Source organism: Pinus tabuliformis, chromosome 6 (assembly GCF_031772625.1).
Source record: "Pinus tabuliformis cultivar Carrire ecotype Pingquan chromosome 6, CPIR1, whole genome shotgun sequence".
Lineage (NCBI taxonomy): Eukaryota > Viridiplantae > Streptophyta > Pinopsida > Pinales > Pinaceae > Pinus > Pinus tabuliformis.
The window spans coordinates 233526912-233541898 of NC_142292.1; positions in this window are offsets into that span (position 1 = coordinate 233526912).

A 14987-nucleotide genomic window follows, 5' to 3' on the forward strand; every position below is an offset into this window, starting at 1 on the left:
ATGGATGAAGTAAATAGATACAAGTAATGCTCCCCTTAAACATATGTCGTCTCCAAAACCAACTTCAACCTGTAATGAACTGCTTGTGCTCAAAAGAATGCTTCCTTATCACAAATAGAAGCACCATATGGACATAGACTCCACATCGCCATGACTGAATGACATATACATGATAAATATATGTCTGTAGAAGCGGCATAAGGCTTCATCTATGGCTTCTCATATGACCATATCATGACCTCATGACTCATGACTAGATGACCCAATGATACATAGAATACAAATACATAATATAATGAGCTTATACATGGATTTTCAACGAATTACATAGCTTGTATAATCATCTCCTATGGACCAATGACTCAAAATACATGATATATCATGACTATTACTACATCATTAGTCCATACATATGGCTGCAAAATGACTCCATAAACTTGCCTATCACCATGATTAATCAATCCACTAAGGACATGACTCTTAACGAACATAACATGATGAAATAATAACAAGCACATGGCATCATATAATAGCCCATACATGGATGATCCAAGTCAAAAATCTCTTTGATACATGGTTGTAACAAAGATTATAATCTATGCGTGGTTGTTCAACTTTTCAACCAGCTTTTAGTGGACACTAAAAGCATATATATATGGTTAAAAAATATACTGCTTTCACTCAAGAAAACATGTAGACAAATATTGAAAATAAATCAGTGAAAGTTATGAACAAAGATAAAAAAAAAAATCCATGCAAATATCATATCATGCATAGCTCCCCCTAAGGTCAATACAACTCCAAAATCTCGGTTGATCGTGCGGACCTAAATGTGTATGAGGCTCAAATGAACTCATTAAATGTTTCTGCAATAACTTGTACTCATCGAGCTATCATAATAAAATTATAATAATAATATAATGTAATGTCTCCTAATAATAATAAAAATAATAAATAATACAATATAATATTAAAATAAAAGCAAATTTGTGGTAAGCAATAAACAAAATATAATAATGATAAATAAATAATAATAAGAATTAAGAAAAGATAACAATAGTAAATAAATAATGAAGAGAATATAATAATAATAATAAATAAATAATAATAGTGGAGTTCTAAATAAATGTATATAAAAGTGAACTATAAAAATAATATAAATAAATAAAGTTAACAAAATGTAAAATAAAATAAAAAATAGTTAAACTAAGAAAATAGTAAAAATAAGTAAAGTCAACAAAAAGTAACAAGAAATAAAATAAGAAAGAATACAATTAAGAGAAATATTAAATTAAGTAAAACTTAAAATAAAGAAATAAAAGTTGCATGTTGACACATGGAATATGTGCATGCAAACCCCTTTCCATTGTTTGATATATTTAATAGACGATGAGGAAGATGAGATTCATCATTCCTTCATCCATTCTCTTGGGGGAAAAGTGTTGTGAGACAAAGGATTCTCTTGCAGTAATACATTGATTGAGGGATCATGGGTGGCCACTTGTAGAAAGATTATGTGCAACTGAGCCTATGGTTGGGTGAAGAGTTGTCCCCAAAACTTTTTTGCAGTTAGACAAACTTGTAGAAAGATTATGTGCAACTGAGCCTATGGTTGGGTGAAGACTTGTCCCCAAAACTTTTTTGCAGTTAGACGAATTCAAATAACGTTCAACTGCAAAATCACAAGCAAAGAATATCATCACCACACGAAATTTGTTTCTACTCATATTTATGAAATTTTATGCTAATTAGTAGATTAATTGTGTGTTGATTATAAATCACATAATTGATGTAATTATTTGTATATTTTAAATCGGGATTGTTACATATGGTATTAGAGCAGTATAAGAACGGGTTTCAACTCTACGTGGCCTCTATGTAAAAGTTAAAAAAAAAATATTTAGCTAAATTTATCAATAATTTTACTTCCAATGACATATATATATAGACATATATATATATATATATAGGCCTGAATTTTAACAAAAATATACATTTAAAATAATATATATACATATATAATTGTAAACATGCGAACCAAAACACTATTATAACATTACTTAAAATAATTCAATATTAACCTGACATAGCTGTTGTTTACATGGATGCATATACTTGTATACATATATGGTTTCAAATTTTTTAGGCTAAACCCCAATATCCTTGAGGGCTTTCTCTCAAAGCTACAGGCCCATTTAAGACTAATATTTGCTTAAAAAAACGAATTAACTTCAGGAATTTAAATTTGATTTATTAATAAGATTTATGAACTATAAAAAAATGATGATAATAATTATTCTATTTATCTAATTGTGTATAAAGTATGAGTGAAATAATACAAATATATTAAGAATGGATTTTAAGGTGATAAAGTAATATGGATAAATCAATTAAATGGCAAGTAATATGAGTAAATTTTTTAGGAAATTATGAGTAAATTTTTTATGAAAAGATTCATTTTATAAAATGATGGTAGAAAGTTTAGATGATACTTATTTAATAAAAATAAAAAGAAGACAACAAAATATAAATATAAATTTATTATGTGTAAATTATAAGTATTGTTTGTTTATATGTGTGTAGTGTGAAATACTATTATGTGCATATTTAAATAATATTCTTATATTATTTCTTAAAATTTATAATAGTGATTTTAATTTAAGAGATAATATTCATAAACAATTATAAAGTTATAAATAAAATTGTAAGGTAATAAATATTTTGGTTAAGTTTAAGCTATATATGAATTAATAGGATAAATATGTATATTGTATATGAAATTGATGACAATATACATGTAGTGATGTAATTTGAAAATAACAGAGTCACTGATATGAATTCATAAATACAAATGATATATTAACGGTGCGGGTTAAAATATGAATCTCTTTGATGTAAGATTGTCATCTATTAGAGAAGGGAGGAACAATTGTTTTCTAGTGAATATTAATAGGTAGCCTGATAAAAAAAAAAAACAGCTAACACTAATAGTATTGGTGAGATAACCTAGATACTAGATAGATTTTGAATAATCTTATTTCATAATTGTTATTCATTGTTTATATAAGAAAATGAAATTGATTCATGATAAGAATTCTTATAGTATATTACTGATCTATGTTTGATTTGTATTGAGATTATTCTCATACTTATGATGTTATGGTATGAGGTTATGTTGATGTGTGGTCCCATTTATTATGTGATGTCATTATATATGGATGTTATAAAGTATGATGGTATTTTATGAAGTGAAGCATGTGGTAATTCCATGCAGATATTATGACATGTATGAGCATGCAGTTCTTTATTATTAAATATGTTGTGATTAACAATGATGTTATGATAACATGATGACATGCACAAGTTGGCATGTGGATTATTTTCTATGATATTATGATGTTATAGCTAAAGCATTGAATGTATGTTGAGATGTGGTGATCGACAGGGAATCCACAAATGGACCAAGAGAGACAATTTATTTGATGACCTCGTGGGAGCCCATACTTGTGAGGGAGAATATGTAACACCATATGGGTTGGGGACATTCTCAATCAACACTACATAAGTGAGTGGTTCATTTGTCTTGTATAGCACTTGAGGGGCTGTGGGACCATCTTGTGGAGGCCAAGTGCTTGATATTTGATTTGGATGGAAAATTTTGGTGGGGGTGTAAGTAATTTGATGCCTCGAGATGTGCACCTTAGTGAGTGTGAAGGGAGTGGGCCAACCTTGTGAGATGCCCAGAGTCATTGAGTACTCGGACTAGATGCCTGCCTTGGGGTAAATGAGGTCTAAGCCAAGCGTGAGCCTTGGGGTCAACCTTTGGCTATGGTAAAAACTGATGAGACTTATGCCTGATTTTGAAAGTGGGAAAAATGACATAGATTCCTTGAGATTTCACATGTGTTGTGGAGACTTTCAATGCTTACTGGTTATACTAGTTCAACAAAGGGTGTAGGGCAAACGTGAAGTAATAAATAAATAAAATATTAAATGATTCAATTTAACTTCGGGACGAAGTTCCTTAAAGAGGGGGAGTATGTAATGTCCCCTAATAATAATAAAAGCAAAAACAATAAAGAAAATATAATAATGTTAAATAAATAACAAAAAAAATTAAGAAAAGATAATAATAGTAAAAAAATAATAAATAATGAAGACAATGTAATAATAATAAATAAATAAGATAGTAAATAACAGTACTGGAGTTCTAAATAAATTTATATAAAAGTAAATTATAAAAATAGTAAAAATAAGTAAAGTTAACAAAAATTAAAAAGGAATAAAATAAGAAAGAAATAAATTAATAGAAATATTAAATTTAGTAAAACTTAAAATAAAGAAATAAAAGTTGCATGTTGACACATGGAGTGTGTGCATGCAGACCCCTTTCCATTGTTTGTTCTATTTAATAGATGATAAGGAAGATGAGATTCATCATCCCTTCATCCATTCTCATGGAAGAAAAGTGTTGTGAGATAAAGGTTTCACTCGTAGCAATATGTTGATTGAGGGCTCGAGGGTGGCCAATTGTAGAAATATTATGTGCAATTGAGCCTACTCTTGGGTGGAGAGTTGTCCCCAAAACGTTTTTTCACTTAGCAGGATTCAAATAACGTTCAACTTTGAAATCACAAGTAAGGAATATCATCGCTACGAGTAAATTTTCTTTGCTCATATTTATGAAATTCTATGATAATTAGTTGATTAATTGTGTGTTGATTATAAATCACATAATTGATGTAATTATTTGTATATTTTAAGTCGTGGTTGTTACATGAATCAATTCACTAAGGACATGACTCTTAACCAACATAACATGATGTAATAATAACAAGTACATGGTTGTAATAATCATCATATAACAACCCACACATGGCTGGTCCAAGTCAAAAATCTCATCAATACGCGGTTATAAAAAAGATTCCAATCTATGCATGGTTGTTTAACTTTCCAACCAACTTTTAGTGGACACCAAAAGCATATATATGGCTAAAAAATGTACTACTTTCACTCAAGAAAAAATGTAGGTAACTACTGAAAATAACTGAGTGAAAGTGATGAATAAAAATCAGAAAATCCATGCAAATACCATATCATGATAGCTCCCCCTGAGCTCAATGCAACTCCAAAATGTAGGTTGATCCTGGGGCCCCGAATGTGCATGAGGCTCAAATGAACTCATTAAGTGTTTATGTAATAACTCATACTCACCAAGCTATCACATTGCTACCATATGCTCCCCCCAAGCTTATGCACCTCTCACAAACATATGTAATCCTTTGTAAGAATGCAATAAATAAATATGGACTCTGCGAGGGAATGATCTTCACTACTTGAAGAGTTTCTTCTCCTTCTTTGTCAACACAGTCTTTGGCTGCTTATTTTCTTCCTTCATTGGTTTTCTACTAGGTCCTCTCTGTTTTGTCTACTTTTGCCATTTTTTCCTTGAATAATGGGCCAACAAACAATCTCTTATGATATGGCCAAAGTTATGACATGTGTAACACTTCACGTGGCCAAGATATGAAACAATACAATCAAATATATTGTTGCTCATGCTAGAAATATACCTTTCATGCAATGTTCTTCTCCTCTATTGGTTAGACCTGCAATCTATTGCATTATGGCCAAACAACCTACATGAATAGAAATAACCATAAAAAATATGATTATACTGGTTGACCAATCTCCTTGGATATTGATATTACTGCAATCTCCACTGATTAGATATATACTTTTGATCCCTACAGTTAGTTGCATCATCTTCAAACTTGTGATAGTTGTAACATTCTACCTTATGCACAAAAGAAACAAAATAATTTTGGTTTCTTTGGAATTTAACATATTTTCCATGATCCTCTCTTGGAGAAAAATATTTTCTCCATGTAGGAGCTCCTCGAGATTTTCTTCTGGACTGTTGTTGGTTTTGTTGGTTGATCTATTGTTGGTTTCTTTGTTTGCTACTCATGTCATTGTAATTGTTTCCTGCATGTTATTTTGAATCTACTTTTCTGTTTTGAAATCAAAGACTAGATTTATCCAATGGTGATCTATGGATCTCAAGCAAACTATACAAGGCCACGATTCTCTTTTCCGTCTTCCATTGATTTCTCAAAGACATGACTTTAACTTCTAGCCTTTAACACTCATCTTCCTTATTATTTTATTGCTTCCTCATTCCTTCCCCAACTCTTTATGATTCTGTCAATTTAATCCTTAAGCTAACGATCTGTACCTTAAGCTTGGCCTCCTTATCATCAAATAAATGAAATATTTTTTCTTGATCCTTGCATGCAGTTGTTAGTCTAAAAAAATTATCTCTAGGAACCTTAATAACATTCTCATCTTCACTAAGAACTTTAGCATAATCAAAATTTGAATCATCAAAATTGTAACTCAAAAGAAAATCATTAATATTTATACCTTTAGGTTCATTATTTTTTTGTTTCTTGTCATCGTCAATTGAATCCTTTGCACTAGTAGGATAAGACTCTTATGGCTGAGATTCTTGACTTTGAAGGCCCTTCTTCTTGTTCTTATTTTTGTTACTCTTTTTCTCATTCTCCATATTGTTGGAGGAACCATCTCCATATATGGACTCTATCTTGTCCCAAATTTCTTTGGCATATTTCAAACCTACTAGCTTCTTCAAATCATCATCATGAAGATTCTTCTAGGTTATGCATCTAACTTGTGTATCCTATTGCAAAACATTAGGTGAAATTGGACCCTTTCCAATCTCCAAATTTTTTATCAACAAAAAAAAATAAATTGATATTTAACATTTTTACTCCATACCTTGTAATTTGTAGTAGTTAGGACAACCATTCCTTGAGAAGTTATTCTGAAAACAAATTTCAATTTTATGCCAATAAACCCCAAATATACGCTTCAACAATCAACTTGCAACCAACAACCCTGCTCTAATACCAATTTTTGGAAACATTTGAGAACTACTAAGAGGGGGGGGGAGGTGAATCAACAATGTGTCTTATTATCAATTTTTACCATTTTAAACTTCTCTACTAAATCATGCACCATTAACCAGCAACATATCATATAAACCATAACATGAACATAAACCATGTAAGTAACTAAATCGAAATAAACAGGATAAAAATAATAAACAACACATCATAAACACATCCACACAAGAGACACAAGGTATCTAGTCGAAACCCCTTCACCGGGAAAAAAACCACCCTTGATAATGTTATGTTGCTTTGAATCTTCTATTAAACAAAATGTCTTTTACATAGATTGTTGACTCCCATCATCATGGAATCTCGACCTCATGTATAACCATCTGACTCTCATCAGCCAGATAACTTGATTCTACTAACTAGCTCAAAAGACTATGTTCTGGCATGGATCTATAGACTACAATCCGTTGAAATCCACCATGATCAATGATCCTCACCCAACTTCAATTAACAATCCAACTACCATTGGATTGAGAAATTGTTCCTTTTTGTTGAAACTTTGAAATCACTACTCCACACCCATGAAGTCACTGATCCTCTACTCTATGTCGACCTCTTTTCATCTATTTTCATACTAGATCCCAAGAATTTTTTGCTCATCTCAATTTAACTCTACAATACAATCTCCAACAATAAGACATCATTAACGAATCAAATAAAATCACCAAAATTATATTCTCTCCGCTCAAGAAAAATAGTGGCCACATTGCATGCATCAAATTTGAATAATACTAACACCAAAAGTTGAAATAAAACTCATACTCAAACATAATAACAATCCTTGACACCAAAATATGAAAGTTGCATAATACAATAAAAAACATCAAACATAATGGATATGTGCCAAATACATTAGCAGCTCCTGTAAAAACAAATGTGAGAATGTCAAATATGGAGTTATACCAAGCTCTCCATCCCTACCAACACCTCTGCTACAATTATTTTCTCTCTTATATGTAATATAAACATCTCAATCAAAACTCTACTTTAGCAATTCGATCTGCTCATTCTCTAGTCATTAGAACTCATAAACGGAAGCAATACTACTCCTGACATGGTTTGAAACATTCCTCTTCTATGTAAGCTTCTCTAACTCTCTCATACTCAACCAGCCATCACTCAGGTCCAAAGTGAAGAACATAAAACATGTGGGGAGAATTACACTTTTGGACTCAGATCAAGAGTGCATAAAGTTGACAAAATACAACCATAATAAATACTACTTTTTCACTAAAGGTGTTCACACCAAATAGATGACTTATTCAACCATTTTCTACATTAATTAATTTAGAAGATTCTGCTAATTACCATGTCAAATTTCTCCCAATGTGAGAGGAATGCTGAGAAATTCACTTGTAGGATGTATACACGACTTTCATTCATAAAAAATCTGTATAGTCAACATTCCTTAACAATACCTACATATTCCCTTAAAACTTCAAGTTTTAAACTCTACTTTTCTCCAAACTTCCTAAAATCGATCCTCTTCTCTAAGCATCAATACAATCCTCCAAACCTCTTGCAATCCTTGGGACACTTCTACAAATAGGTCAAACATGTCTCCCATGTGCTACAACCAAATGGACCTAGAAACCAAAAAACAAGTGTTGACAAGACTGCCAACAAGTCCTTCACTCTGGTCAAACACCTGTACAAGCTGCAACACCTCTCAACATCACTCTATAGCACCTTTGCATCATCATCATCATCATGAGGCAAAACCATCATTGACACAAGTCATCTCCATGAACATAAGCATGAAGACCTAGATCAAATCCTAGCACTCATCAAGTGTGCCAACTCAACAACATATATTACTTTGAGCAATCATCTCCAACTCCTATAGCAACAACATCTCCAATGCCTCCAACCAATGCAATCAAGGAATCATAATATTGAGATCAATGCACATCCCAACACATGCCATTAAAGACAAATTTCCATGAACACCATCCTACCAACAACAATGATCATCATCAAGGCTCACATCAAAGGTTGACATCAATGCCAACATCACCATGTCAATGTCAACTCAACCAGTTGCAACCATGCTGCAATGAATTCATCCATACATCAGCCAAGCTATATAGGGTTAAAATCAATGGCAAGATGACCTAGCTTCCATCATGAACCAATGCCAACATCAACTAATTGGAGCACACATACCATAAAGCCAAGAACTTCCACATCCTCATCCTTTCTTGAACGTACATATAGAAAAACATTTTTCTTCCCTTTTTCATAGATTATTTGAAAGTCATAACCCAATATATTAGTGACCCATTTTTGTTTCTCTTCTCAAGATAATATTTGTTCCAAAAAATATTTAAGACTATAATGATCTTTGTTTACCTTGAAGTGTATTCCCATTAGGTAAGGGCACCATTGCTTCAGGGCATGTAATATTTCCAAAATTTCCTTCTCATAAAAAGGTTTGTGTAAATACTTTCCCTTGTTTGGACGAATTTCAAAAGCAACGGGTCTTCCTTGTTGCATTAAAATAACACCAATTCCATTTCTTGAGGCATCACATTCCACCATAAATTTTTTATGAAATCTGAAGTGGCTAAAACTGGGGCATGGCATATTGCCTTTTTAAGATGTTAAAACGACTTAGTTTCTTATAGAGTAAAAAAACATCTTTCTTCAGTATTGTTGTTGGAGGTGTTTTTATTTTCCCATAATTCTCAACAACCTTACGATAATACCATGTCAAACCAAGAAATCCTCGAAGATGCTTTAGGGTTGTGGGAATTTTCCATTCCTTGATGGCTTTAATTTTGTTAGGATCTACCTTAACACCCTCATGAGATACAATATGACCCAAATATTCCACCTCCTATACCCCAAAGAAACATTCAGAGGCTTTTGCATATAATTGTTTCTCCTTCAAAAGTTTGAGAACCCTTTCAACATGTTGAACATGATCCTTAAAAGACGAGATGTAGATTAGTATATCATCCAAAAATACTAGCACAAATTTTATAAGGAAGGTTTTGAAAATGAAATTAATCAAACCTTGAATTGTGGAAGGTGTGTTAGTAAGGCCAAAAGGCATGACCAAAAATTCATAATGACCTTCATGAGTTGTAAATGATGTTTTTAGAATGTCTTCATTGTTCATTCTAATTTGATGATATCGTGAATGAAGATCCAACTTAGTGAAGTAAATTGGTCCATGTAATTCATCTAGCAATTCATCAATGACATGAATGGGAAATTTATCTTTAATAGTGAGCTTGTTGAGCTCCCTATAATATCGACACATACACCATGATCTATTCCTTCTTATGTACCAATACTAATGGAGCATAGAAATAACTTTGTATAGGTTGAATTATACCTACCTCTAACATTTTTTCAACCATACATTCTATTTCACTCTTTTGGGCATAGTGATATCTATAAGGTCTGGGATTTAGAAGAATGCTTCCTAGAATCAAGTGAATACAATGATCATGATCGCAATTAGGTGGGAGGTCTTTGGAATCTCAAATACCTTGGAATGATTGTCCAAGATTCTTTGGAGATCTGGAGAAACAAATGATTTTTATGTTTTAACATCTAGTGAGCATAATTGTGCAATTATGCCTCAATTTTCTTCCTTCAAAAGCTTAATCATTCCATTAGAGTTTATTATATTTCATGGTTTCCCTGCAATCCTCCTTAATTCAATTTCCTTTCCTTCCCATGAAAATAACAAGAAAAGTTCCTAAAAATTAAAATTTATTGTCCCCAAAGATTCCAACCATTGGACTCTTAATACAAAATTAACACCACCCATTATAATGGAAACATTAGACCATTCAATACATACTCCCCCATGACTAGATTGATATTATGATGCTGCCCTGAGAAATTTATAGTTCCCCCATTTGCAACCATCACTTGACACTCTACTGCTGGATATATAAAGATATTCAATTCCTTGGCTATCTTACAATGAATAAAATTATGGATACTACAAGAATTGATCAACATTGTTACCTTTTATTTCTTGATATATCCTTCTATCTTGAGAGTTTGAGTAGTTGTGATTCCTGTTAATACATTACAATATATGGTCAGATTCATATATTATTTCTCTGGTGTTGGTTCATGGTGTATATCCTCTTCTTTTGATGTTCCTTATTCCTTTTCTTCCTCCTCTTCACAATCTATGAAAAACAATTTCTTGTCATCACACTTATGACCCTTAGTGTATTTGTTATCGCAATAGTAACAAATCCATTTTGCTAATTTTTCCCCTATTTGTTGGGGTGTTAACCTTGTAGGTTGTGCGAGGCTAGGAGAAAAAACACTTCCATATTTATGGTTGTGAGTGGTAGACATCTTTGTTTCCATAGTTTTTCTTTCAACTTTTATTCCCACCTTGAATGCCTTCTCCAATGAATTAGCTACCCAGAGGCAAACCTTATGTTGTATGTTATCCTTTAAAGTCCCTATGAAAACATCAATCCTATGTTCCCATGGAATATCATTTACCTTGATATTCAATATTTGGAAGTCCTCAATGTGTTCCACCATTTAACCCTTTGTTTGATATATATCAATTTTTTAAAGAAGGTAATGCCCTTTGTATCCTCATAATGTGCTACCAATTCCTTCGCAAAAATTGTCCAAGTGATAATTTATTTACAAGAAGAAAGCCATCGATACCACAAACTTATTTTGTTCTAAATATAAAGATACAATGTGTACATTTTGTGTGTGCAACAAAACGTTTATATTAAATAATTTCTCCATCCGTAGTATCCATGTTACTCGATCCTTTACATCAAATTTCCTCATATCTATATTTGGAATTTTGTGGGTCTTAAACCCAACCTTGGAGTCTCTAAAATCATAATTCGTATTCCTTTTGTATTCATCATGATTTTAATGGATTACTTTTTCTCCGCTAAGAAGCCTTTCTTGCAACAACTTTGTCAACCCTTCCTTCAACCCTTCCATATTGACATTCATCATTGCTTCCACATATGCTTTTAGACCGTCCTTCAAAAAATCCATGTCCCTTTTTATTTTTACTTCTAAAACATCCATATTAACATTCATCATCTCTTCCTATTCATTTTTCGTTACTCTTTGCAAGAGTGAAATTTGTTGCACTTGGTCTCATGATTTTGATATATCATATTGCATTTCTTCCTCTTCTTCATGATTCATAGTAGAGGTTTTTGGTTTCTTAGTGGGAGTATCCATTTTTTTGTTTCAAGGTATACTGAAACCAAATAATTATATCTATGCTTTACTATTCCCTTTGAATCACTTCAGACTAATTTTCAAACAAAAGTTATGCAAGTTTAAAAAGCACACACTTTTTTCTTTCTTTTTCAAGATTGAACTTAAAACTATTATATCTCACTAATTTTGGCTCTCCAAGGTTGGAAATTTTGTTCTTTGGTATCCCTATGAGTCTTCTTTCCAATGCCACAAGGTAGACCGAATTTGGATTCTTCAAGATAAAGTTATGCTTAATCTCCCACAATGGCCTGATTATGGACAAGTTCAATAGAGAGAACCTGTATGGAATTCCACATGTCATTTTTTTCAACCTTAACCGGAATGAAAATAGTACAAGAAAAACTAAGTTTCGTTCAATTTTAGTCAGCTTTTACAAAATTCAAATCTGAAGCTTGTAGAGAAAGTTATGATGATTTTACCTAGGTTACCTATTTGAGACTGAAGTCTGGTGCATGCAAAAAACATAAATTCTTCAGACCATATCTCAGAAAATATAGTGAACTAAGATCTGACTTGTTTACATGAAGTTTCATCTCCTGATGGTCGAAATATCAGCTTCTGAAGCTTCATAAAGAAAACAATAAAAAAAATGCCATGACTTTCTTGAAGCAACGAAACCATAAAATCAAAAGCTATGATACTAAATGTTATGCAACCGGATCACCAAAAAAAAAAATAGAATAGATCAATGAATTGCAAATTTTCCTCTTCAAGGGACAAACCTCCTTTATATCACATAAATGAACAATTCTTGGATGATACAAATGACAACACCTCCTTGGTATATATAGGAGTCTAAGGGCTCACAATATAATTAGAGTCTGCATAACAATAATGATGTAAGGACACAACAATAACAATAATGGGCTTCTATGGGGCACAACAATAATAATATAGGGGCTACATGGACAAAATAATAACAATAAGGGGGCTACACTAACAATAATAATAAGGGGGATACACTAGTATTATAGGGAGTTAACATGCTGGAGTTAGAATTTGCAAACAAAATACATCACTAATATATAATGGCCATGTCTTTGCCAAAACCATTATGTCAGCCGACACCTTATCCTTATTCTCATATATAAGCAGATCTTATACATTCTTTGCTCTATCGGATGTAGGACAAAAGCTCTGCTTGCACCACATCAGAATAAAAATGGACAGTAAAAAATGTACTAAGACCAAAACCTCTATTTAAGAACTCAAATGTTGTGGTCGCAAGCCAGCTAGAAGTTGGACTCATACCATAAAACTTCAAATGGTTGGGCTTGCTTTGGTGGAAGATGATCAAATATGACATATTTTCTTTTGGTTTCTTAAAATTGTAGACAAAGGCTAGTGCACTAGGCTCCACCTTAATATGTAATGATTTTAAACAGTAAAAGAATCGGCTCCAACATGGCACAGGACTAGTGCACCTCAAATCTCAACATTCTCAACAGATATCAAAGCAACTATTGTGATTGTTCTCAACATATCTCAACAAAGACCCCTCATTATGGATACAAGTTGCAACAACACCTCCACCTCAGGTCCTTGGCTATCAATGGATCTCTCGTGGCGATAGCTCTCTAAATGATTTTCGTCCACAATGCAACATTGCACAACAGTAAATTCATGCTTCTCGCATATTCTTCTCACAGATAGTTATTCATACATCGACGAAAACATTCCACCATAATTAAGTGCGGTAATACAGGTCCACCAACTCTAGAAATTCATTCATGAGAACTACACAAAAATATAAATAACACTGGCAACCCAACTCACACTACTTATTAAAAGGATGGTTAGAGAAAAAATGTCTCTTATAAAGAATTTATTATACTCTCCAACTCCCTTGGCCTGAGAAGGGCCATACAGAATCTGATACCAAGTTAAATTTTCATATGACAAACAAAATTATTATTCACATCAAAATAATAATGCAATATCAATATACGAAGTTATGTTTTAAGATAGATGTTCTATCTTGGAAATACAATCTCTTGGTTGAGTGAATACCTCAACCACACACCAATCGAGGAAGCTAACTATTTAGAGAGAATCTATCAACCAACTAGACCTCAAAATACTCCTAAACACTAGGGACAGACTCTTATACTTAGAAAGCATCACAACTAACACAAGTAGGAATTATATTTTTCAATTTTTGTCCCAGTGTGGAAGAGATGGTGTCATCTCCTGTCATGTTATGTAAACATTTTGACTTTATAAAAAAACATATCCAAAGTTAAGATGTATCTAGGCTAGTTTAACTCCCCCCTTTAAATAGGCTATATTCCACATGAATATCGTTGGTTCTCATAAAACTAGAGCTCAAAACCCACTAATAACTTGACCAAGTCAAGTTTAGCTTAACTACTCAATAAAAAATAATAAAAAATGGGTAGTCTAACTGATAGACGGAATGACCTTTTTCATGACATATTTTTTAGTTAATTTTAACAAAATTCCAGCAAACATTATTAAAAACTTATGCTTAAGTTGTTGAATTTATATTATTTTGTTTATAATTTAAACTAAGCCAAAAAAATTATGACGTAGATATTTTTATTTTAACATAAGATTATTTTTAGTTTTATTCCAAGTTTAACTCCCAAAAAAATTCTTAAAAAAATATACTAACATAGAATTTTTATTTTAACATATGGTTATTTTTATTTTATTTTGACTAGTTTTATTTATATTTCAAGTCTACTTTAACTACCCAACAAAATTTGATAAAAAAATAATAATGTAGATTTTTAA